Source organism: Bombina bombina, chromosome 6, assembly GCF_027579735.1.
Source record: "Bombina bombina isolate aBomBom1 chromosome 6, aBomBom1.pri, whole genome shotgun sequence".
NCBI classification, from domain to species: Eukaryota; Metazoa; Chordata; class Amphibia; order Anura; family Bombinatoridae; genus Bombina; species Bombina bombina.
Window position 1 is genome coordinate 782,819,886 of NC_069504.1, and position 25,846 is coordinate 782,845,731.

The 25,846-nt window shown below is 42.5% G+C and overlaps 1 protein-coding gene across 1 annotated transcript in view; it reads right to left on the reverse strand.

The window, feature by feature from the left end:
• Positions 1-25,846, reverse strand: part of LOC128663661 (bromodomain-containing protein 4B-like) — a 777,540-nt gene that overhangs the window by 358,312 nt on the left and 393,382 nt on the right.

The window sequence follows — 25,846 nt, forward strand, 5'->3', positions numbered from 1 at the left end:
GTTAAATAACTTTCCAATTTACTTCTATTATCAAATTCTTTGTTTTCTTGTAATCCTTTGTTTAAAAGCAGGAAGGCAAGTTAAAAGGACAGTCAATGCAAAAATTGTTATTGTTCAAAAAACAAAATTTATGCTTATCTGATAAATTTCTTTCTGGACACGGTGAGTCCACGGAATCATCAATTACTGTTGGGAATATCATTTCTGGCCAGCAGGAGGTGGCAAAGAGCACCACAGCTAAACTGTTAAAGGGACACAACCTAAAAAAAATTATTTCGTGATTCAGCATGCAATTTTAAAGTGAAGGTAAAGTTATCCTTTATTGAATCAAATCTACCATTTGTCCCTATCACCTTATAATAGTCGCTAAGTAATTTTTTTTTTTATTTTTCAAATATTTTTCTTAAAAAAGTAATTTCCAATTCCCTATCGTTTATCTCCTGACTCCTCCCAAGCCCTACTTCCTCCTAGGCATTTAGTGACATCTTCAGCGGTCCCACCCGCTCTCAAATGCGCGTGCACGACCCTGGATTCAATTGCGCATGAGCTAATCGCTGATGGTAATCTTCAATGCCCATCCTATTACTTTACAATTCGCATGCGCTAATTTGCCTTGTAACATAGTATTGAATGAATAAATAGGTATATTCATTTAGTACTATGCAATCAGAGACAGGAGCTGCATTTATTGCTATCGTTGAAACGTTTCTTAAAAACATCGATCTATTAACTCTGTTTGCCCAATTGTACTATAGAATCTATAGTACAACTGGGCAAACCGAGTTGATAGATGTTTTTAAGAAATGTTTCAACTATATCAATAAATGCAGCTCCTGTCTCTGATCGTGCTGTGCAGGTAACAAGGCTGTGCAGGTAACGAGGCATAATGTGTCACATTATTAAAATCTACAACTTGAGCAGGTTATAGAAGTCATCAGTAAAAAGACTATTACGTAGTCTGCGGGGATTCCCACCTGGTAGTAGGAAACACGCATGCGCGAAATGGGAACGTGCAGGGTTGAGAAACCTAATAAAAATTCATTTGCACATGCGGCGATGAGTAAAGGGGCGGATGACGTCGGTTGACGGCCGCCTAAAGGCCTAAATGTCAGTTGGATTTAAAAAAAAAAAAAAAAACACGTGATGGAAAGGCAAAAAAAACAATTTATGCTTACCTGATAAATTTATTTCTCTTGTAGTGTGTTCAGTCCACGGGTCATCCATTACTTATAGGATATATTCTCCTTCCCAACAGGAAGTTGCAAGAGGATCACCCAAGCAGAGCTGCTATATAGCTCCTCCCCTCACATGTCATATCCAGTCATTCGACCGAAACAAGACGAGAAAGGAGAAACTATAAGGTGCAGTGGTGACTGGAGTTATAATTTTAAAATTTAGAACCTGCCTTAAAAAGACAGGGCGGGCCGTGGACTGAACACACTACAAGAGAAATAAATTTATCAGGTAAGCATAAATTATGTTTTCTCTTGTTAAGTGTGTTCAGTCCACGGGTCATCCATTACTTATGGGATACCCATACCAAAGCTAAGTACACGGATGATGGGAGGGACAAGGCAGGAACATTAAACAGAAGGAACCACTGCCTGTAGAACCTCTCTCCCAAAACCAGCCTCCGAAGAAGCGAAAGTGTCAAATTTGTAAAATTTGGAAAAAGTATGAAGTGAAGACCAAGTTGCAGCCTTGCAAATCTGTTCAACAGAGGCCTCATTCTTAAAGGCCCAGGTGGAAGCCACAGCTCTAGTGGAATAAGCTGTAATTCTTTCAGGAGGCTGCTGTCCAGCAGTCTCATAGGCTAAACGTATTATGCTACGAAGCCAAAAAGAGAGAGGTAGCCGAAGCCTTTTGACCTCTCCTCTGTCCAGAGTAAACGACAAACAGAGAAGAAGTTTGTCTAAAATCTTTAGTTGCCTGTAAGTAGAACTACAGAGCACGGACCACGTCTAGATTATGCAAAAGACGTTCCTTCTTTGAAGAAGGATTAGGACATAATGACGGAACAACAATCTCTTGATTGATATTCCTGTTAGAAACAACCTTAGGTAAAAACCCAGGTTTAGTACGCAGTACTACCTTGTCTGAATGAAAGATCAGATAAGGAGAATCACAATGTAAGGCAGATAACTCAGAGACTCTTCGAGCCGAGGAAATAGCCATCAAAAACAAAACTTTCCAAGATAAAAGCTTAATATCAATGGAATGAAGGGGTTCAAACGGAACACCCTGAAGAACTTTAAGAACCAAGTTTAAGCTCCACGGAGGAGCAACAGCTTTAAACACAGGCTTAATTCTAGCCAAAGCCTGACAAAAGGCCTGGACGTCTGGATTCTCTGCCAGACGTTTGTGTAAAAGGATAGACAGAGCTGAAATCTGTCCCTTTAGCGAACTAGCGGATAAACCCTTTTCTAAACCCTCTTGTAGAAAAGCCAATATCCTAGGAATCCTAACCTTACTCCATGAGTAACTCTTGGATTCGCACCAATATAAATATTTACGCCATATATTATGGTAAATTTTTCTGGTCACAGGTTTCCGAGCCTGTATTAATGTATCAATAACCGAATCCGAAAACCCACGCTTTGATAGAATCAAGCGTTCAATTTCCAGGCAGTCAGCCTCAGAGAAATTAGGTTTGGATGGTTGAAAGGACCCTGAATTAGAAGGTCCTGCCTCAGAGGAAGAGACCATGGTGGACAGGACGACATGTCCACTAGGTCTGCATACCAGGTCCTGCGTGGCCACGCAGGCGCTATCAAAATTACTGATGCCCTCTCCTGTTTGATCCTGGCAATCAGTCGAGGTAGCAACGGAAATGGTGGAAACACATAAGCCATGTTGAAAACCCAAGAGGCTGCTAATGCATCTACCAGCACCGCTCCCGGGTCCCTGGACCCGTAACAAGGAAGCTTCGCGTTCTGGCGAGATGCCATGAGATCCAGATCCGGTTTGCCCCAACGACGAATCAGTTGAGCAAATACCTCCGGGTGAAGTTCCCACTCTCCCGGATGAAAAGTCTGGCGACTTAGGAAATCCGCCTCCCAGTTCTCTACGCCTGGGATGTAAATCGCTGACAGGTGGCAAGAGTGAGACTCTGCCCAGCGAATTATCTTCAAGACTTCCAACATCGCTAGGGAACTCCTGGTTCCCCCTTGATGATTGATGTAAGCCACAGTCGTGATATTGTCCGACTGAAATCTGATGAACCTCAGTTTTGCTAACTGGGGCCAAGCTAAAAGAGCATTGAATATTGCTCTTAATTCTAGAATGTTTATTGGAAGGAGTTTCTCCTCCTGAGTCCACAATCCCTGAGCCTTCAGGGAATTCCAGACTGCTCCCCAGCCTAGAAGGCTGGCATCCGTTGTTACAATCGTCCAATCTGGTCTGCGAAAGGTCATTCCTTTGGACAGATGAACCGGTGACAACCACCAGAGAAGAGAATCTCTGGTCTCCTGGTCCAGATTTAGCAAAGGGGACAGATCTGAGTAATCCCCGTTCCATTGACTGAGCATGCATAGTTGCAGCGGTCTGAGATGCAGGCGCGCAAAAGGCACTATGTCCATTGCCGCGACCATTAAGCCGATTACCTCCATGCACTGAGCTACTGATGGGCTTGGAACGGAATGAAGGACACGGCAAGCATTGAGAATCTTTGATAACCTGGACTCCGTCAGGTAAATCTTCATCTCTACAGAATCTATGAGAGTCCCTAGAAAAGGAACCCTTGTGAGTGGTAACAGAGAACTCTTTTCCACGTTCACTTTCCACCCATGCGACCTCAGAAATGCTAGAACTATCTCTGTATGAGACTTTGCATTCTGAAAACTTGACGCTTGTATCAGAATGTCGTCTAGGTACGGAGCCACCGCTATGCCTCGTGGTCTTAGTACCGCCAGAAGTGAGCCCAGAACCTTCGTAAAAATTCTCGGGGCCGTGGCTAACCCGAAGGGAAGAGCCACAAACTGGTAATGCCTGTCTAGAAAGGCAAACCTTAGGTACCGATAATGATCTTTGTGAATCGGTATGTGAAGGTAAGCATCCTTTAAGTCCACTGTGGTCATATATTGACCCTCTTGGATCATGGGTAGGATGGTTCGAATGGTTTCCATCTTGAACGATGGTACCCTTAGGAATTTGTTTAAGATCTTTAAGTCCAAGATTGGTCTGAAGGTTCCCTCTTTTTTGGGAACCACAAATAGATTTGAGTAAAATCCTTGTCCCTGTTCCGATCGCGGAACTGAGTGGATCACTCCCATGATTAAGAGGTCTTGTACACATTGTAGAAATGCCTCTCTCTTTACTAGGTTTGTTGATAACCTTGAAAGATGGAACCTCCCTTGTGGAGGAGAGGTTTTGAAATCCAGAAGATATCCCTGAGATATAATCTTCAACGTCCAGGGATCCTGCACATCTCTTGCCCAAGCCTGGGCGAAGAGAGAAAGTCTGCCCCCCACTAAATCCGTCTCCGGATAGGGGGCCCTGTCTTCATGCTGTCTTAGGGGCGGGAGTAGGCTTTCTGGCCTGCTTGCCCTTGTTCCATGACTGGTTGCCTTTCCAACCCGGTCTGTAATGAGCAGTAGTTCCTTCCTGTTTTGGAGCGGAGGAAATTGATGCTGCTCCTGCCTTGAAGTTACGAAAGGCACGAAAATTAGACTGTTTGGCCTTTGGTTTGGCCCTGTCCTGAGGAAGGGCGTGGCCCTTACCTCCCGTAATGTCAGCAATAATTTCCTTCAAGCCGGGCCCGAATAAGGTCTGCCCTTTGAAAGGAATGTTAAGTAGCTTAGACTTGGAAGTTACATCCGCTGACCAGGATTTAAGCCAGAGCGCTCTGCGCGCCAGTATGGCGAATCCGGAATTTTTAGCCGTAAGTTTGGTTAGATGTACTACGGCATCTGAAACAAACGCATTAGCTTGCTTAAGGGTTCTAACTTTGCTCAAAGCCTTATCCAATGGCTCTGTGCGAATCGCCTCTTCCAGAGACTCAAACCAGAATGCCGCTGCAGCCGTGACAGGCGCAATGCATGCAAGAGGCTGCAATATAAAACCCTGTTGAACAAACATTTTCTTAAGATAACCCTCTAATTTTTTATCCATTGGATCTGAGAAAGCACAGCTATCCTCCACCGGGATAGTGGTACGCTTGGCTAAAGTAGAAACTGCTCCCTCCACCTTAGGGACCGTCTGCCATAAGTCTCGTGTGGTGGCGTCTATAGGAAACATTTTTCTAAATATCAGGGGAGGGGAAAAAGGCACACCGGGTCTATCCCACTCCTTACTAATAATTTCTGTAAGTCTTTTTGGTATAGGAAAGACGTCAGTACACACCGGTACCGCATAGTATCTATCCAACCTACACAATTTCTCTGGAATTGCCACCGTGTCGCAATCATTCAGAGCCGCTAATACCTCCCCTAGTAACACACGGAGGTTCTCAAGCTTAAATTTAAAATTTCTGAATCCGGTCTCCCCGGATCAGAACCGTCACCGACAGAATGAAGCTCACCGTCCTCATGTTCTGCAAATTGTGACGCAGTATCAGACATGGCTCTCGTGTCATCAGCGCGCTCTGTCCTTAACCCAGAGCTATCGCGCTTGCCCCTTAATTCGGGCATATTATATAATACTTCTTTCATAACATTAGCCATATCATGTAAAGTGATTTGTAAGGGCCTAGATGTACTTGGCGTCTCAATCCTACGCATCTCCCGAGCGGGAGACGCAGGTACTGACACGTGAGGAGAGTTAGGCGGCATAACTTCCCCCTCGTTGTCTGGTGATAGTTTCTTTATCGGTACAGATTGACTTTTATTCAAAGCAATATCAATACAATTGGCACACATCGTTCTATTGGGCTCCACATTGGCTTTTGAACATGATGAAAAAACAGTTTCCTCTGAATCAGACATGTTTAAACAGACTTAGCAATGAAACTAGCAAGCTTGGAAATCACTTTCAATAAGTATACAAGCAATATAAAAAACGATGCAGCGCTTCAAAAATACAGATATAATTAAACAATTCTTAACAAGAAGTGTATTATTAGCAGAGGATTGCACCCATTAGCAAAAGGATGATTAACCCCTCAATACCCAAAACGGATAAAACTGATATCAATTAAGATTTAACGCTTTTAATCACAGTCAAGCACACTGTCACAGATCTGCTGTGACTGATTACCTCCCTCAAAAATAAATTTTGCAGACCCCTGAGCTCTCTAGAGACGTCCTGGATCAAGGAGGAAGAAGCAGGAAGACTGTGCTAGAATTTTAACTGCGCAACAAGGCGCTAAAACAAGGTCCCTCCCACTCCTATCACAACAGTGGGAGCCCTGATATAACGGTTTCCATGCAGAAAAACATAAGTTATGTAAGAACTTACCTGATAAATTCATTTATTTCATATTAGCAAGAGTCCATGAGCTAGTGACGTATGGGATATACATTCCTACCAGGAGGGGCAAAGTTTCCCAAACCTCAAAATGCCTATAAATACACCCCTCACCACACCCACAAATCAGTTTAACGAATAGCCAAGAAGTGGGGTGATAAGAAAAAAGTGCGAAAGCATATAAATAAGGAATTTGAATAATTGTGCTTTATACAAAAAAAATCATAACCACCACAAAAAGGGTGGGCCTCATGGACTCTTGCTAATATGAAAGAAATGAATTTATCAGGTAAGTTCTTACATAAATTATGTTTTCTTTCATGTAATTAGCAAGAGTCCATGAGCTAGTGACGTATGGGATAATGACTACCCAAGATGTGGATCTTTCCACGCAAGAGTCACTAGAGAGGGAGGGATAAAATAAAGACAGCCAATTCCTGCTGAAAATAATCCACACCCAAAATAAAGTTTAATGAAAAACATAAACAGAAGATTCAAACAAACCGCTGCCTGAAGTACTTTTCTACCAAAAACTGCTTCAGAAGAAGAAAATACATCAAAATGGTAGAATTTAGTAAAAGTATGCAAAGAGGACCAAGTTGCTGCTTTGCAAATTTGATCAACCGAAGCCTCATTCCTAAACGCCCAGGAAGTAGAAACTGACCTAGTAGAATGAGCTGTAATCCTTTGAGGCGGAGTTTTACCCGACTCGACATAGGCATGATGAATTAAAGATTTCAACCAAGATGCCAAAGAAATGGCAGAAGCTTTCTGGCCTTTTCTGGAACCGGAAAAGATGACAAATAGACTAGAAGTCTTTCGGAAAGATTTAGTAGCTTCAACATAATATTTCAAAGCTCTAACAACATCCAAAGAATGCAACGATTTCTCCTTAGAATTCTTAGGATTAGGACATAATGAAGGAACCACAATTTCTCTACTAATGTTGTTGGAATTCACAACCTTAGGTAAAAATTCAAAAGAAGTTCGCAACACCGCCTTATCCTGGTGAAAAATCAGAAAAGGAGATTCACAAGAAAGAGCAGATAATTCAGAGACTCTTCTGGCAGAAGAGATGGCCCAAAGGAACAAAACTTTCCAAGAAAGTAATTTAATGTCCAATGAATGCATGGGTTCAAAAGGAGGAGCTTGAAGAGCCCCCAGAACCAAATTCAAACTCCAAGGAGGAGAAATTGACTTAATGACAGGTTTTATACGAACCAAAGCTTGTACAAAACAATGAATATCAGGAAGATTAGCAATCTTTCTATGAAAAAGAACAGAAAGAGCAGAGATTTGTCCTTTCAAGGAACTTGCGGACAAACCGTTATCTAAACCATCCTGAAGAAACTGTAAAATTCTCGTAATTCTAAAAGAATGCCAGGAAAAATGATGAGAAAGACACCAAGAAATATAAGTCTTCCAGACTCTATAATATATCTCTCTAGATACAGATTTACGAGCCTGTAACATAGTATTAATCACAGAGTCAGAGAAACCTCTTTGACCAAGAATCAAGCGTTCAATCTCCATACCTTTAAATTTAAGGATTTGAGATCCTGATGGAAAAAAGGACCTTGCGACAGAAGGTCTGGTCTTAACGGAAGAGTCCACGGTTGGCAAGAGGCCATCCGGACAAGATCATCATACCAAAACCTGTGAGGCCATGCTGGAGCTACCAACAGAACAAACGAGCATTCCTTCAGAATCTTGGAGATTACTTTTGGAAGAAGAACTAGAGGCGGAAAGATATAGGCAGGATGATACTTCCAAGGAAGTGATAATGCATCCACTGCCTCCGCCTGAGGATCCCGGGATCTGGACAGATACCTGGGAAGTTTCATGTTTAAATGAGAAGCCATCAGATCTATTTCTCGAAGTCCCCACATTTGGACAATCTGAAGAAATACCTCTGGGTGAAGAGACCATTCGCCCGGATGCAACGTTTGGCGACTGAGATAATCCGCTTTCCAATTGTCTATACCTGGGATATGAACCGCAGAGATTAGACAGGAGCTGGATTCCGCACAAACCAGAATTCAAGATACTTCTTTCATAGCCAAAGGACTGTGAGTCCCCCCCTGATGATTGATGTATGCCACAGTTGTGACATTGTCTGTCTGAAAACAAATGAACGATTCTCTCTTCAAAAGAGGCCAAGACTGAAGAGCTCTGAAAATTGCACGGAGTTCCAAAATATTGATCGGTAATCTCACCTCCTGAGATTCCCAAACCCCTTGTGCCGTCAGAGACCCCCACACAGCTCCCCAACCTGTAAGACTTGCATCTGTTGAAATTACAGTCCAGGTCGGAAGAACAAAAGAAGCCCCCTGAACTAAACGATGGTGATCTGTCCACCACGTCAGAGAGTGTCGTACAATCGGTTTTAAAGATATTAATTGAGATATCTTTGTGTAATCCCTGCACCATTGGTTCAGCATTCAGAGCTGAAGAGGTCGCATGTGAAAACGAGCAAAGGGGATCGCGTCCGATGCAGCAGTCATAAGACCTAGAATTTCCATGCATAAGGCTACCGAAGGGAATGATTGTGACTGAAGGTTTCGACAAGCTGAAATCAATTTTAGACGTCTCTTGTCTGTCAAAGACAGAGTCATGGACACTGAATCTATCTGGAAACCCAAAAAGGTTACCCTTGACTGAGGTATCAATGAACTTTTTAGTGAATTGATCCTCCAACCATGATCTTGAAGAAACAACACAAGTCGATTCGTATGAGATTCTGCTAAATGTGAAGACTGAGCAAGTACCAAGATATCGTTTAAATAAGGAAATACCACAATACCCTGTTCTCTGATTACAGACAGAAGGGCACCGAGAACCTTTGTAAAAATTCTTGGAGCTGTAGCTAGGCCAAACGGCAGAGCCACAAACTGGTAATGCTTGTCCAGGAAAGAGAATCTCAGAAACTGATAGTGATCTGGATGAATCGGAATATGCAGATATGCATCCTGTAAATCTATTGTAGACATATAATGCCCTTGCTGAACAAAAGGCAGGATAGTCCTTATAGTTACCATTTTGAACGTTGGTATCCTTACATAACGATTCAATATTTTTAGATCCAGAACTGGTCTGAAGGAATTCTCCTTCTTTGGTACAATGAAGAGATTCGAATAAAACCCCAGCCCCTGTTCCAGAACTGGAACTGGCATAATTACCCCAGCCAACTCTAGATCTGAAACACATTTCAGAAATGCTTGAGCTTTCACTGGGTTTACTGGGACACGGGAAAGAAAAAATCTCTTTGCAGGAGGTCTTATCTTGAAACCAATTCTGTACCCTTCTGAAACAATGTTCTGAATCCAAAGATTGTGAACAGAATTGATCCAAATTTCTTTGAAAAAAAGTAATCTGCCCCCTACCAGCTGGGCTGGAATGAGGGCCGCACCTTCATGTGGACTTAGAAGCTGGCTTTGCTTTTCTAGAAGGCTTGGATTTATTCCAGACTGGAGATGGTTTCCAAACTGAAACTGCTCCTGAGAATGAAGGATCAGGCTTTTGTTCTTTGTTGAAACGAAAGGAACGAAAACGATTATTAGCCCTGTTTTTACCCTTAGATTTTTTATCCTGTGGTAAAAAAGTTCCTTTCCCTCCAGTAACAGTTGAGATAATAGAATCCAACTGAGAACCAAATAATTTATTACCCTGGAAAGAAAGGGAAAGTAGAGTCGATTTAGAAGACATATCAGCATTCCAAGTTTTAAGCCATAAAGCTCTTCTAGCTAAAATAGCTAGAGACATAAACCTGACAACTCTGATAATATAAAAAATGGCATCACAGATAGATTAGCATGTTGAAGAAGAATAATAATATTATGAGAATCATGATCTGTTACTTGTTGCGCTAAAGTTTCCAACCAAAAAGTTGAAGCTGCAGCAACATCAGCCAATGATATAGCAGGTCTAAGAAGATTACCTGAACACAGATAAGCTTTTCTTAGAAAGGATTCAATTTTCCTGTCTAAAGGATCCTTTAAAGGAAGTACCATCTGCCGTAGGAATAGTAGTACGTTTAGCAAGGGTAGAAATAGCCCCATCAACTTTAGGGATTTTGTCCCAAAACTTGAATCTGTCGGACGGTACAGGATATAATTGCTTAAAACGTTTAGGAGGAGTAAATTAATTACCCAAATTATTCCATTCTCTGGAAATTACTTCAGACATAGCACCAGGAACAGGAAAAACTTCTGGAATAACCACAGGAGATCTAAAGACCTTGTCTAAACGTTTAGATTTAGTATCAAGAGGACCAGAATCCTCAATTTCTAATGCAATTAGGACTAAATTCCATTTTAAATAAATATGACGATTTATCAGCATCAACCTCTGAGACAGAATCCTCTGTATCAGAAGAATCATTAGAATCAGAATGATGATGTTCATTTAAAAATTCATCTGTATAAAGAGAAGTTTTAAAATACTTTTTATGTTTACCAGAAGGAGGAATAACAGACATAGCCTTCTTAATGGATTCAGAAACAAAATCTCTTATGTTATCAGGAACACTCTGAACATTAGATGTTGATGGAACTACAACAGGTAATGGTACTTTACTAAAGGAAATTTTTTCTGCATTAACAAGTTTGTCATGACATTTAATACAAACAACAGCTGGAGGAACAACTACCAAAAGTTTACAGCAGATACACTTAGCTTTGGTAGTTCCAGCACCAGGCAGCGATTTTCCAGTAGTATCTTCTGACTCAGTTGCAACGTGTGACATCTTGCAATATGTAATAGAAAAAACAACATATAAAACAAAATTGATCAAATTCCTTAAATGACAGTTTCAGGAATGGGAAAAAATGCCAGTGAACAAGCTTCTAGCAACCAGAAGCAAAAAATAACGAGACTTAAATAAAGTGGAGACAAAATTGACGCCCACATTATTTGGCGCCTAAATGCTATTAGCGCCAAAAATGACGCCACATCCGGACCGCCGACATTTTTTGCGCGAAAAACGTCAAAAATGACGCAACTTCCGGCGACACGTATGACGCCGGAAACAGAAAAAAAAATTTCGCGACAAGAAAGTCCGCGCCAAAAATGACGCAATAAAATGAAGCATTTTCAGCCCCCGCGAGCCTAACAGCCCACAGGGAAGTCAATTTTTAAGGTAAGATAAAAATGATATATTCAAATGCATTTACCCAAATATGAAACTGACTGTCTGAAATAAGGAAATGTTGAACATCCTGATTCAAGGCAAATAAATGTTTGAATACATATATTTAGAACTTTATAAAAAAAGTGCCCAACCATAGCTTTAGAGTGTCACAGAAAATAAGACTTACTTACCCCAGGACACTCATCTACATGTTGTAGAAAGCCAAACCAGTACTGAAACGAAAATCAGCAGAGGTAATGGTATATATAAGAGTATATCGTCGATCTGAAAAGGGAGGTAAGAGATGAATCTCTACGACCGATAACAGAGAACCTATGAAATAGACCCCGTAGAAGGAGATCACTGCATTCAAATAGGCAATACTCTCCTCACATCCCTCTGACATTCACTGCACGCTGAGAGGAAAACCGGGCTCCAACCTGCTGCGGAGCGCATATCAACGTAGAATCTAGCACAAACTTACTTCACCACATCCATAGGAGGCAAAGTTTGTAAAACTGATTTGTGGGTGTGGTGAGGGGTGTATTTATAGGCATTTTGAGGTTTGGGAAACTTTGCCCCTCCTGGTAGGAATGTATATCCCATACGTCACTAGCTCATGGACTCTTGCTAATTACATGAAAGAAATATATGTTAGCCATGTGGAAAAAAATCATGCCCAAAGAGATTTATCACCAAAGTACCTCACAAAAACGAATAACATGCCAGTAAACGTTTTATTAAAAAACAACATTTTCCAATGTCATGCAAAGTTATCACTAAGCCTGCTACCAGTCGCTACCACTGCAGATAAGGCTTAAGTATTATTTCAGTTTTAACAGTATTTTCTCAGTCAAATTCTAGTCCCTAGAAAATAACTCGACTGCGCATACATTTATCAGCCTGATACCAGTTGCCACTACTGCATTTAAGGCTGTACTTACATCATACGGTAACAGCAGTATTTTCTTAGTCAATTCCATTCCCAGAAAATAATGTACTGCACATACCTCATTTGCGGAGGACCCCGCATGCTATTCCCAGTTTCTGAAGTTACCCCACTCCTCAGAATGTCGAGAACAGCCAGTGGATCTTAGTTACGCCTGCTAAGATCATAGAAAAAAACGCAGGCAGTTTCTTCTTCCAAATACTGCCTGAGATAGAAAAACAGCACACTCCGGTGCCATTTAAAATAACAAACTTTTGATTGAAGAATAGTTAAGTAAAAACTCCAGCTCCTCTCGCGACCTCCTTCTTTGTTGAGGGTTGCAAGAAAATGACTGGATATGACATGTGAGGGGAGGAGCTATATAGCAGCTCTGCTTGGGTGATCCTCTTGCAACTTCCTGTTGGGAAGGAGAATATATCCCATAAGTAATGGATGACCCGTGGACTGAACACACTTAACAAGAGAAAATATTTTTTACAGGTTGAATTTGGGGACAGATAGAAATCAAATTATAAAGGTAATATATTTAATTATAACGATTTATATCAAATATGATGAATGAAAGTCATATTTATTATCGGTTATATTTTTAAACATTTAATGATATTATAGATAGAGATGAGGGTAACTTTACCTTCACTTTAAGCAACTTTGTAATTTACTTCTCTTTTTTGGTTCAGTACTCTGGACAGCACTTTTATTGGTGGATGAATTTATCCACCAATCAGCAAGAACAACCCAGGTTGTTCACCAAAAATGGGCCGGCATCTAAACTTACATTCTTGCATTTCAAATAAAGATACCATGAGAATGAAGAAAATGTGATAATAGGAGAAAATTAGAAAGTTGCTTAAAATGTCATGCTCTATCTGAATCACGAAAGAAAAAATTTGGGTTCTGTGTCCCTTTAAGTATTACTCCCTTACCCACAACCCTCAGTCATTCGACCGAAGGGAAATGGAGAAACACAATGTGCAGAGGTGCCTGATGTTCAAGTAAAAAAAATATAACTGATAAAAAACCCAGAATTGCCAGAAAGACGCTGCAGAGACCCTACCATCGGGGAGGAGTTTCTCTCCCTAACATCGCTATTTATTATGAGGCAGCGAGATTGTCCCATATCTCCCAATGGGAGACGAGTGACGTGACGCAGGGCTGGAAGAGAGTCGAACAGTTCTCCCTCCCACGGGGTATCACTCTTAAAGATCTACCATGGATCCCAGATTATAAAGCAGACAGTTCGGTTATTTCTAACCCAATAGTTAAACAAGCCATGATTTGCTGGAAAACAATTTGACATTATGTAGATATTGCCCCGCATCCATCCCCAATACATTCGATACCAGGTCTACTTAGAGGCCTCCCGGAATCACATGGTTCTCAATGGAGAAGGAGGAATCTCCTCCGAGTGTCTGATCTGTATAAGGGGGGCACCTTGCACCCGGCTGCCCCAGACGACCAAGAGAAAATCACCCACATTCCCCCATGGTTTCAATTTGAAAGTTACAGACTGCATAAATTCTTGATCAGTTGGGGCTTCCCCATGTCGGGACTGAGGGATCTTACCCCGTGGGAGCAGAAATGTCAATCTGGGACGCCCTTGCAGAGGTCCCTATCTAATCACTACTCCTTAATAATGAAAGAAGTATGTGCAGGAGAGGTATGGCAGTGGGGGAGAGACTTGGGAATCCAAGTCACCGACAAACTTTGACAAAAAGCTCAAGTGAGTTTGCACAATGTAATGTTTTCTTGGTGAGGAGGATCGTCTGTGCCCAAAGTCTGCCTCAGATGGCACTACACCCCGCAGAGATTGGCCCAGATGGCCCCTTCTCAGTCATCCCTTTGTTGGAGGGGCTGTGGTCAGGTCGGATCAGACCTCCATATTTGGTGGTCATGTCCAGTCTTGGCACGATTATGGGAAGAAGTCTTTCACCTTTGTGAATCCGTGAGGCTGTCCATCCCGAGTGGTCCCAAAACAGCCCTCCTGAACATTTTCCCTCCTAGATTGCCCAAAGCCCATAAACAATTGGCCATCTTCCTGTTTGCTCCAACTAAGTTAGCGATTGCTAGGATGTGGAAACAAGCAAGTCCACCTTCCCTGACTAGTGTCCTACAGATAGTGGAAACCTATGCTCTAATGAAAAACAGAATTTATGTTTACCTGATAAATTACTTTCTCCAACGGTGTGTCCGGTCCACGGCGTCATCCTTACTTGTGGGATATTCTCTTCCCCAACAGGAAATGGCAAAGAGCCCAGCAAAGCTGGTCACATGATCCCTCCTAGGCTCCGCCTACCCCAGTCATTCGACCGACGTTAAGGAGGAATATTTGCATAGGAGAAACCATATGGTACCGTGGTGACTGTAGTTAAAGAAAATAAATTATCAGACCTGATTAAAAAACCAGGGCGGGCCGTGGACCGGACACACCGTTGGAGAAAGTAATTTATCAGGTAAACATAAATTCTGTTTTCTCCAACATAGGTGTGTCCGGTCCACGGCGTCATCCTTACTTGTGGGAACCAATACCAAAGCTTTAGGACACGGATGAAGGGAGGGAGCAAATCAGGTCACCTAAATGGAAGGCACCACGGCTTGCAAAACCTTTCTCCCAAAAATAGCCTCAGAAGAAGCAAAAGTATCAAACTTGTAAAATTTGGTAAAAGTGTGCAGTGAAGACCAAGTCGCTGCCCTACATATCTGATCAACAGAAGCCTCGTTCTTGAAGGCCCAAGTGGAAGCCACAGCCCTAGTGGAATGAGCTGTGATTCTTTCAGGAGGCTGCCGTCCGGCAGTCTCATAAGCCAATCTGATGATGCTTTTAATCCAAAAAGAGAGAGAGGTAGAAGTTGCTTTTTGACCTCTCCTTTTACCAGAATAAACAACAAACAAGGAAGATGTTTGTCTAAAATCCTTTGTAGCATCTAAATAGAATTTTAGAGCGCGAACAACATCCAAATTGTGCAACAAACGTTCCTTCTTTGAAACTGGTTTCGGACACAGAGAAGGTACGATAATCTCCTGGTTAATGTTTTTGTTAGAAACAACCTTTGGAAGAAAACCAGGTTTAGTACGTAAAACCACCTTATCTGCATGGAACACCAGATAAGGAGGAGAACACTGCAGAGCAGATAATTCTGAAACTCTTCTAGCAGAAGAAATTGCAACTAAAAACAAAACTTTCCAAGATAATAACTTAATATCAACGGAATGTAAGGGTTCAAACGGAACCCCCTGAAGAACTGAAAGAACTAAATTGAGACTCCAAGGAGGAGTCAAAGGTTTGTAAACAGGCTTGATTCTAACCAGAGCCTGAACAAAGGCTTGAACATCTGGCACAGCTGCCAGCTTTTTGTGAAGTAACACCGACAAGGCAGAAATCTGTCCCTTCAGGGAACTTGCAGATAATCCTTTTTCCAATCCTTCTTGAAGGAAGGATAGAATCCTAGGAATCTTAACCTTGTCCCAAGGGAATCCTTTAGATTCACACCAACAGATATATTTTTTCCAAATTTTGTGGTAAATCTTTCTAGTTACAGGCTTTCTGGCCTGAACAAGAGTATCGATAACAGAATCTGAGAATCCTCGCTTCGATAAAATCAAGCGTTCAATCTCCAAGCAGTCAGCTGGAGTGAAACCAGATTCGGATGTTCGAACGGACCCTGAACAAGAAGGTCTCGTCTCAAAGGTAGCTTCCAAGGTGGAGCCGATGACATATTCACCAGATCTGCATACCAAGTCCTGCGTGGCCACGCAGGAGCTATCAAGATCACCGACGCCCTCTCCTGATTGATCCTGGCTACCAGCCTGGGGATGAGAGGAAATGGCGGGAACACATAAGCTAGTTTGAAGGTCCAAGGTGCTACTAGTGCATCCACTAGAGCCGCCTTGGGATCCCTGGATCTGGCCCCGTAGCAAGGAACTTTGAAGTTCTGACGAGAGGCCATCAGATCCATGTCTGGAATGCCCCACAGGTGAGTGACTTGGGCAAAGATTTCCGGATGGAGTTCCCACTCCCCCGGATGCAATGTCTGACGACTCAGAAAATCCGCTTCCCAATTTTCCACTCCTGGGATGTGGATAGCAGACAGGTGGCAGGAGTGAGACTCCGCCCATAGAATAATTTTGGTCACTTCTTCCATCGCTAGGGAACTCCTTGTTCCCCCCTGATGGTTGATGTATGCAACAGTTGTCATGTTGTCTGATTGAAACCGTATGAACTTGGCCCTCGCTAGCTGAGGCCAAGCCTTGAGAGCATTGAATATCGCTCTCAGTTCCAGAATATTTATCGGTAGAAGAGATTCTTCCCGAGACCAAAGACCCTGAGCTTTCAGGGATCCCCAGACCGCGCCCCAGCCCATCAGACTGGCGTCGGTCGTGACAATGACCCACTCTGGTCTGCGGAATGTCATCCCTTGTGACAGGTTGTCCAGGGACAGCCACCAACGGAGTGAGTCTCTGGTCCTCTGATTTACTTGTATCTTCGGAGACAAGTCTGTATAGTCCCCATTCCACTGACTGAGCATGCACAGTTGTAATGGTCTTAGATGAATGCGCGCAAAAGGAACTATGTCCATTGCCGCTACCATCAACCCGATCACTTCCATGCACTGAGCTATGGAAGGAAGAGGAACGGAATGAAGTATCCGACAAGAGTCTAGAAGTTTTGTTTTTCTGACCTCTGTCAGAAAAATCCTCATTTCTAAGGAGTCTATAATTGTTCCCAAGAAGGGAACCCTTGTTGACGGGGATAGAGAACTCTTTTCCACGTTCACTTTCCAACCGTGAGATCTGAGAAAGGCCAGGACGATGTCCGTGTGAGCCTTTGCTTGAGGAAGGGACGACGCTTGAATCAGAATGTCGTCCAAGTAAGGTACTACCGCAATGCCCCTTGGTCGTAGCACAGCTAGAAGGGACCCTAGTACCTTTGTGAAAATCCTTGGAGCAGTGGCTAATCCGAAAGGAAGCGCCACGAACTGGTAATGTTTGTCCAGGAATGCGAACCTTAGGAACCGATGATGTTCCTTGTGGATAGGAATATGTAGATACGCATCCTTTAAATCCACCGTGGTCATGAATTGACCTTCCTGGATGGAAGGAAGAATAGTTTGAATGGTTTCCATCTTGAACGATGGAACCTTGAGAAACTTGTTTAAGATCTTGAGATCTAAGATTGGTCTGAACGTTCCCTCTTTTTTGGGAACTATGAACAGATTGGAGTAGAACCCCATCCCTTGTTCTCTTAATGGAACAGGATGAATCACTCCCATTTTTAACAGGTCTTCTACACAATGTAAGAACGCCTGTCTTTTTATGTGGTCTGAAGACAACTGAGACCTGTGGAACCTCCCCCTTGGGGGAAGTCCCTTGAATTCCAGAAGATAACCTTGGGAGACTATTTCTAGCGCCCAAGGATCCAGAACATCTCTTGCCCAAGCCTGAGCGAAGAGAGAGAGTCTGCCCCCCACCAGATCCGGTCCCGGATCGGGGGCCAACATTTCATGCTGTCTTGGTAGCAGTGGCAGGTTTCTTGGCCTGCTTTCCCTTGTTCCAGCCTTGCATTGGTCTCCAAGCTGGCTTGGCTTGAGAAGTATTACCCTCTTGCTTAGAGGACGTAGCACTTTGGGCTGGTCCGTTTTTACGAAAGGGACGAAAATTAGGTCTATTTTTTGCCTTGAAAGGCCGATCCTGAGGAAGGGCGTGGCCCTTACCCCCAGTGATATCAGAAATAATCTCTTTCAAGTCAGGGCCAAACAGCGTTTTCCCCTTGAAAGGAATGTTTAGTAGCTTGTTCTTGGAAGACGCATCAGCCGACCAAGATTTCAACCAAAGCGCTCTGCGCGCCACAATAGCAAACCCAGAATTCTTAGCCGCTAACCTAGCCAATTGCAAAGTGGCGTCTAGGGTGAAAGAATTAGCCAATTTGAGAGCATTGATTCTGTCCATAATCTCCTCATAAGGAGGAGAATCACTATCGAGCGTCTTTATCAGCTCATCGAACCAGAAACATGCGGCTGTAGCGACAGGGACAATGCATGAAATTGGTTGTAGAAGGTAACCCTGCTGAACAAACATCTTTTTAAGCAAACCTTCTAATTTTTTATCCATAGGATCTTTGAAAGCACAACTATCCTCTATGGGTATAGTGGTGCGTTTGTTTAAAGTGGAAACCGCTCCCTCGACCTTGGGGACTGTCTGCCATAAGTCCTTTCTGGGGTCGACCATAGGAAACAATTTTTTAAATATGGGGGGAGGGACGAAAGGAATACCGGGCCTTTCCCATTCTTTATTAACAATGTCCGCCACCCGCTTGGGTATAGGAAAAGCTTCTGGGAGCCCCGGCACCTCTAGGAACTTGTCCATTTTACATAGTTTCTCTGGGATGACCAACTTTTCACAATCATCCAGAGTGGATAAAACCTCCTTAAGCAGAATGCGGAGATGTTCCAACTTAAATTTAAATGCAATCACATCAGGTTCAGCCTGTTGAGAAATGTTCCCTGAATCAGTAATTTCTCCCTCAGACAAAACCTCCCTGGCCCCATCAGACTGGGTTAGGGGCCCTTCAGAGATATTAATATCAGCGTCGTCATGCTCTTCAGTATCTAAAACAGAGCAGCCACGCTTACGCTGACAAGGGTTCATTTTGGCTAAAATGTTTTTGACAGAATTATCCATTACAGCCGTTAATTGTTGCATAGTAAGGAGTATTGGCGCGCTAGATGTACTAGGGGCCTCCTGAGTGGGCAAGACTCGTGTAGACGAAGGAGGGAATGATGCAGTACCATGCTTACTCCCCTCACTTGAGGAATCATCTTGGGCATCATTGTCAGTATCACATAAATCACATTTATTTAAATGAATAGGAATCCTGGCTTCCCCACATTCAGAACACAGTCTATCTGGTAGTTCAGACATGTTAAACAGGCATAAACTTGATAACAAAGTACAAAAACGTTTTAAAATAAAACCGTTACTGTCACTTTAAATTTTAAACTGAACACACTTTATTACTGCAATTGCGAAAAAACATGAAGGAATTGTTCAAAATTCACCAAATTTTCACCACAGTGTCTTAAAGCCTTAAAAGTATTGCACACCAAATTTGGAAGCTTTAACCCTTAAAATAACGGAACCGGAGCCGTTTTAAGCTTTAACCCCTTTACAGTTCCTGGTATCTGCTTTGCTGAGACCCAACCAAGCCCAAAGGGGAATACGATACCAAATGACGCCTTCAGAAAGTCTTTTCTAAGTATCAGAGCTCCTCTCACATGCGACTGCATGCCATGCCTCTCAAAAACAAGTGCGCCACACCGGCGCGAAAATGAGGCTCTGCTTAAGCTTTGGGAAAGCCCCTAAGGAATAAGGAGTCTAATACAGTGCCTGCCGATATTATTATATCAAAATACCCAGATAAAATGATTCCTCAAGGCTAAATATGTGTTATAATGAATCGATTTAGCCCAGAAACAGTCTACAGTCTTAATAAGCCCTTGTGAAGCCCTTATTTATGATCGTAATAAACATGGCTTACCGGATCCCATAGGGAAAATGACAGCTTCCAGCATTACATCGTCTTGTTAGAATGTGTCATACCTCAAGCAGCAAGAGACTGCACACTGTTCCCCCAACTGAAGTTAATTGCTCTCAACAGTCCTGTGTGGAACAGCCATGGATTTTAGTTACGGTTGCTAAAATCATTTTCCTCATACAAACAGAAATCTTCATCTCTTTTCTGTTTCTGAGTAAATAGTACATACCAGCACTATTTCAAAATAACAAACTCTTGATTGAATAATAAAAACTACAGTTAAACACTAAAAAACTCTAAGCCATCTCCGTGGAGATGTTGCCTGTACAACGGCAAAGAGAATGACTGGGGTAGGCGGAGCCTAGGAGGGATCATGTGACCAGCTTTGCTGGGCTCTTTGCCATTTCCTGTTGGGGAAGAGAATATCCCACAAGTAAGGATGACGCCGTGGACCGGACACACCTATGTTGGAGAAAAGGGATTTTACCTCCATCTGGACAAGATGGAGGCATACTGGAGAATATGGGACATCTGGGAGCAAAGGCAGGTTCTCCTGGGTAATTAATGAACCGTAGAGAGAATGGGTGAGCTGGCTAACGCCAATTCTAGTAGCTGAGTGGCGACAATGGTTCCTGAGATGATACCCCACTTCTTCCCTCCCCATCTGTGTGTCTCCACCCTACTTTTGATTTCACTGACCTACCCCCCCTTACCCCCTCTTTTCCCTGCTCTCTTTTCTGCTCCACTGCCTGAGATAACATGAGGAAATATCAGAAACTCCTATTTTCGGGCAAATGTGTTGGGCCCCTTTCTACCCCTCTTCCCAGCATGATATATTGATAGAAGGCAACCCACTAGAATCCCTCATAATTAAGATTGTAGGCCCCACATTACGAATGAGAATATTAGACTCTTATAAAGAGGTGTCGGCTAGATGGAATAGAGGGGTCCAAGTGGCTCAATAGAGTTCCCTTGACTTGGACTGATTAAGTCTGGTCAGGAGCCTTCTAGTTTAGTAGTTTGCCCATATGATTGAATATGGGTCTATGTATTCCCACCAATCTACTCTGAAGCGTTCTATGACCATGGACAGAACTAGAATTGGTAGTCCAAATATTGGTTACAGGCCAGAAGGTTGATTTTTTTGTTTTTTTTATTATTGGTTTTCTCATTGCGGTGTCTGTTATACACTAAAAAACAAAAAGATAAGATAATCTCTGTATATCTTGATGTTCTTAAGAGTCACTGTATTTAAAGAGATAGTGTTTTGTTAGGTTTGTAAAGCTATTTACTTTAATCTCAATAAAAAGATTTTTTTTAAAAAAAATAATAAAATATAAACGGTCTATAAAAAGGTGTGGCCGTGGACTCACCGTGTCCAGAAAGAAATACATCAGGTAAGCATAAATTTTGTTTTCTTTCTCAAGACAGGGTGAGTCCACGGAATCATTACTGTTGGGAATCAATACCCAAGCTAGAGGAGACAGATGATTAGGGAGGGACAAGACAGGTGACCCAATCAGAAGGCACCCCTGTTTGCAAAACCTCTCTCCCAAAGGAAGCCTCAGTCGAGGCAAAAGAATCAAATTTGTAAAATTTTAATAAGTATGCAGAGAAGACCAAGTTGCAGCCTTGCAAATCTGTTCCACAGAAGCCTCATTCTTGAACGCTCAAGAAGAAGAAACAGCCCTAGTGGAATGAGCTGTAATTCTCTCAAGAGGCTGCTGTCCAGCAGTCTCATAGGCCAAACGAATTATATTTCTCAACCAGAGAGAAAGCAGTAGCTGTAGCTTTCGGACCTTCACGTTTCCCAGAGAAACAAACAAGGCAGAAGACTGGCGAAAATCCTTAGTCGCCTGTGACTGAATTTCAGAGCACGCACAACATCTAAGTTGTGCAACAAACGTTCCTTATGGGAAGAGGGATTAGGACAAAGGAGGAACAACAATTTCCTGATTAATATTCCTATCCGAAATAACCTTAGGAAGGAACCCTAATGTAGTATGAAGGACCACCTTATCAGCATGAACAATAAGATATGGAGATTCGTATTGCAAAGCTGAGAGTTCCAAGACTCTCCGAGCCGAAGAAATAGCAACAAGAAATAAAACCTTCCAAGATTACAACTTTAATATCTATAGAATGCATAGGCTCAAACGGAGACTGCTGCAAAACTTTAAGAACAAGGTTAAGGCTCCAAGGTGGAGAAACCGACATAAAAACACAGGCCTGATTCTAATTAGGGCCTGACAAAAAGATTGCACATCTGCCAGACGCTTATGTAGCAAAACGGACAGAGCAGAAATCTGACACTTTAGAGTACCTGCTGACAAACCCTTCTCCAGACCCTCCGGGAGAAAAGACAATATCCTAGGAATCCTGACCCTACTCGAAGAGATACCCTTGGATTCACACCAATAAAGATATTAACGCCATACTTTATGGTAAATCTTCATAGTAACAGGCTTGCGAGCTTGAATCATGATCTCAAAGACAGACTCGGAAAACCCACGCTTAGATAGAACAAAGCGTTCAATCTCCAAGCAGTCAGCTTGAGAGAAACAAGATCTGGATGAAAGAAGGGACCCTGAAGTAGAAGGTCCTTCCTCAGAGAAAGTCTCCAAGGTGGAAGAGAAGACATTTCCACTAGGTCTGCATACCAAATCCTGCGTGGCCACGCAGGAGCTACGAGAATCACAGTCGCCCTCTCCTGCTTGATACGAGCAATGACTCATGGAAGGAGAGCAAACGGAGGAAACAGGTATGCCATCCTAAAATTCCAGGGGGCCGCCAGAGCATCTATCAGAGCTGCCTGTGGATCTCTCGACCTCTAACCGTACTTCGGGAGCTTGGCATTCTGCCAAGACGCCATCAGATTCAGCTCCGGAATCCCCCATTTTAAAATCAGGCTGGAAAACACCTACGGATGGAGTTCCCACTCCCCGGGATGAAAAGTCTGTCCACTCAGAAAATCCGCTTCTCAGTTGTCCACTCCTAAAATGTGGATGGCAGAAAGATAGCAGTTGTGAGCTTCCGCCCACAGGATAATACAAGTCACCTTCTTCATGGCTAAGGAACTCTTGAGTTCCTCCCTGATGATTGATGTAAGCCAACGAGGTTATATTGTCTGACTGAAATCTGATAAACTGGACTGAAGTCAACTGAGGCCACATCATCAGAGCATTGAAAATCGCTCTCAACTCAAAGATGTTAATTGGTAGAACAGATTCTTCCAGAGTCCACAGGCCCTGTGCCTTTAAAGAACCCCAGACAGCTCCCCAGCTCAGCAGGCTGGCATCCGTGGTGACAATCACCCAGGAAGGTCTCTGAAAGCATATGCCCTGAGATAGATTTCCCAGAGAAAGCCACCACAGGAGTGTGTCACTTGTCAACTGATCTAAATCTATCCTCTGGGATAGATCTGCAGAATCCTCGTTCCATTGTCTGAACATACAAAATTGTAGAGCTCTCAAATGAAACCGAGCAAAAGGAACAATTATCCATGCAAGCAACCATTAGTCCAATTACCTCCATACATTGAGCCACTGAAGGGTGAAACAAGAGGATAGAATCTTTGCTTTTCTGACTTCTGTCAAAAAAAATTTCATCAAAAGGGAGTCTATTAAAGTCCCTAAATACACTACCCTTGTGGTTGGAACAATGGAACTCTTTTCTAAATTTATCTTCCAACCGTGGGAGCGAAGAAAAGACAACAAGATCTCCGTTTGAGATTTTGTTTGTTGAAAAGATGGTGCCTTGATCAGTATGTCGTCCAGATATGGAGCCACAGCAATACCTTGACACCTGACCACTGCCAAGAGAGCTCCCAGAACCTTTGAAAAAAGTTCTGGGAGCTGTAGCAAGGCCGAACGGAAGTGCCACAAACTGAAAGTGCCTTTCCAGAAAGGCAAATCTCAGAAAATTGTGATGATCCCTGTGAATGGGAACATGAAGGTAAGTATCCTTTAGATCTATGGTCGTCATGAACTGACCCTCTAGTACTAAAGGAAGAATGGAACGTATCGTCTCCATCTTGAAAGAAGGTTTAAAAACTTTAGGTCTAGTATAGGTCTGAAAGTTCCCTCCTTTTTGGGAACTACAAACAGATTGGAATAAAACCCCAGACCCTGTTCTTGAACTGGAACAGGTACAATAAATCCCAGGGAGGAGAGATCTTGAACACAGTTCAAGAGCGCCCCTCTCTTTGTCTGGTCTGCAGATAATCTCGAGAGGTTACAACCTGCCCCTGGGAGGAAAAGTCTTGAATTCCAAAATGTAACCCTGTAATACTATGTCCAAAACCCAAGGATCTGCGACATCTCATATCCAAGATGAATGGAAATACTCTTTAAATAAACCTCCATCTTTTTATCCATAAGATGTTTAAAAGAGCAACTATCCTCAATAGGAATAGGTGTCCTCTTAGCTACAGTAGAAATAGCCACTTCTACTTTAGGAATCATATGCCATGGCTCAGCAATAGAGTCAACGACTGGGAACATTTTCTAAAAATAGGAGACGGGGAAAAGGATACCCCCGGCTTCTCACACTCCTGCGCAATAATGTCTGTAGCCAAGTCTGTTACCGGGAAAACCTCCATAATAGAAGGAACTTCAAGGTAATTAAGTTTACTAGACTTTTTAGGATTATCCACGAGTGTCAGAGTCATTCATAGTAGCTAAAACCTCCATTAACAAAACAATAAGGTGTTCAAGCTTAAATCTGAAGGAACTGCCATCAGTTTCAGATGAAGGAATTGCACTATACGAATCTGATATTTGACCCTCAGAAAGCCGACGCATCTTCCTCATCAGATCTAAGAGGAAAAGCCATCTGAGATAAAGTACTGGAATCAGAAGCCTTTCTGTCTGAATTCCTACTGCTGATACCGCTGAGTATACCTGTGCGGCAGTTTCTGCTTTTAAATATGCTCCACTTAGAGCTATAGAGGAAATGCAGGGCACTGCTTGTGACGCCAGAGGCTTGGGGCGTTACAGGAGAAGGCTGTGGAATTACTTGAACAGCATCATTTTGAGAGACATTAGGCTCAATAAATTCTCTTTACATTGTAAAGTCTTTTTAACATGAGTAACAGAATTGCATAGGAAAAGCAATCAGCTTCTAAACACAAAAGAAAAGCATTTAATTGATCATGTTCTTGATCTGAATCAGACATGACCGTTTATTTCTCTTTTTAGATAAAAGCACAAAAAAAGATTAATTAATGTCCTCTGCAGAAAAAAGAAAATACTTTTTACCACAAAAAAATAAAGAGAATATAAAACAAAATATGCGTTAAAATAAATCCTATCCTCAGGAACCCCACACCTTAGCCTTTAACGGAGGTGCCTACCTTCACCAAATACCCTCTAGATTAAAAGGAGTTACTGTCAGTTCCCTGAGCATCCGGATGAACTCTGCACTATTTTCCAGAAACACGCTCTTACTCTGCTGTCGGCCTGCTGAAAGACCGAAAAGCCGATCACGCAATCGACTGAAATTAGACTGCGCCACAGAAGCGCAACACAAAACAGTAAGTTACTTCCTGGTTACGGAGTAAACTGAAAACATTAAACATTGAAAGCCAAAATTACACTAACAGTTACACAAACCGTAAACGGTTGAATTTTTCACGAGAAAAAAAGCTAAAGTTTATATCTCTTCATCTTCAAATAAAAAGGAGCCTAAATGAATAACCCTTTCAATACTGAAAGGTAATCCAGTCTGTCAAATGCCCTGCAATCATGCCCATTTATCCTCACATAAGGATAATTCAGTCCCTTGTTAGAAAGTTCAGCTAATAATGTAAGTGCACTATCTCCCCACCTGGAAGAAA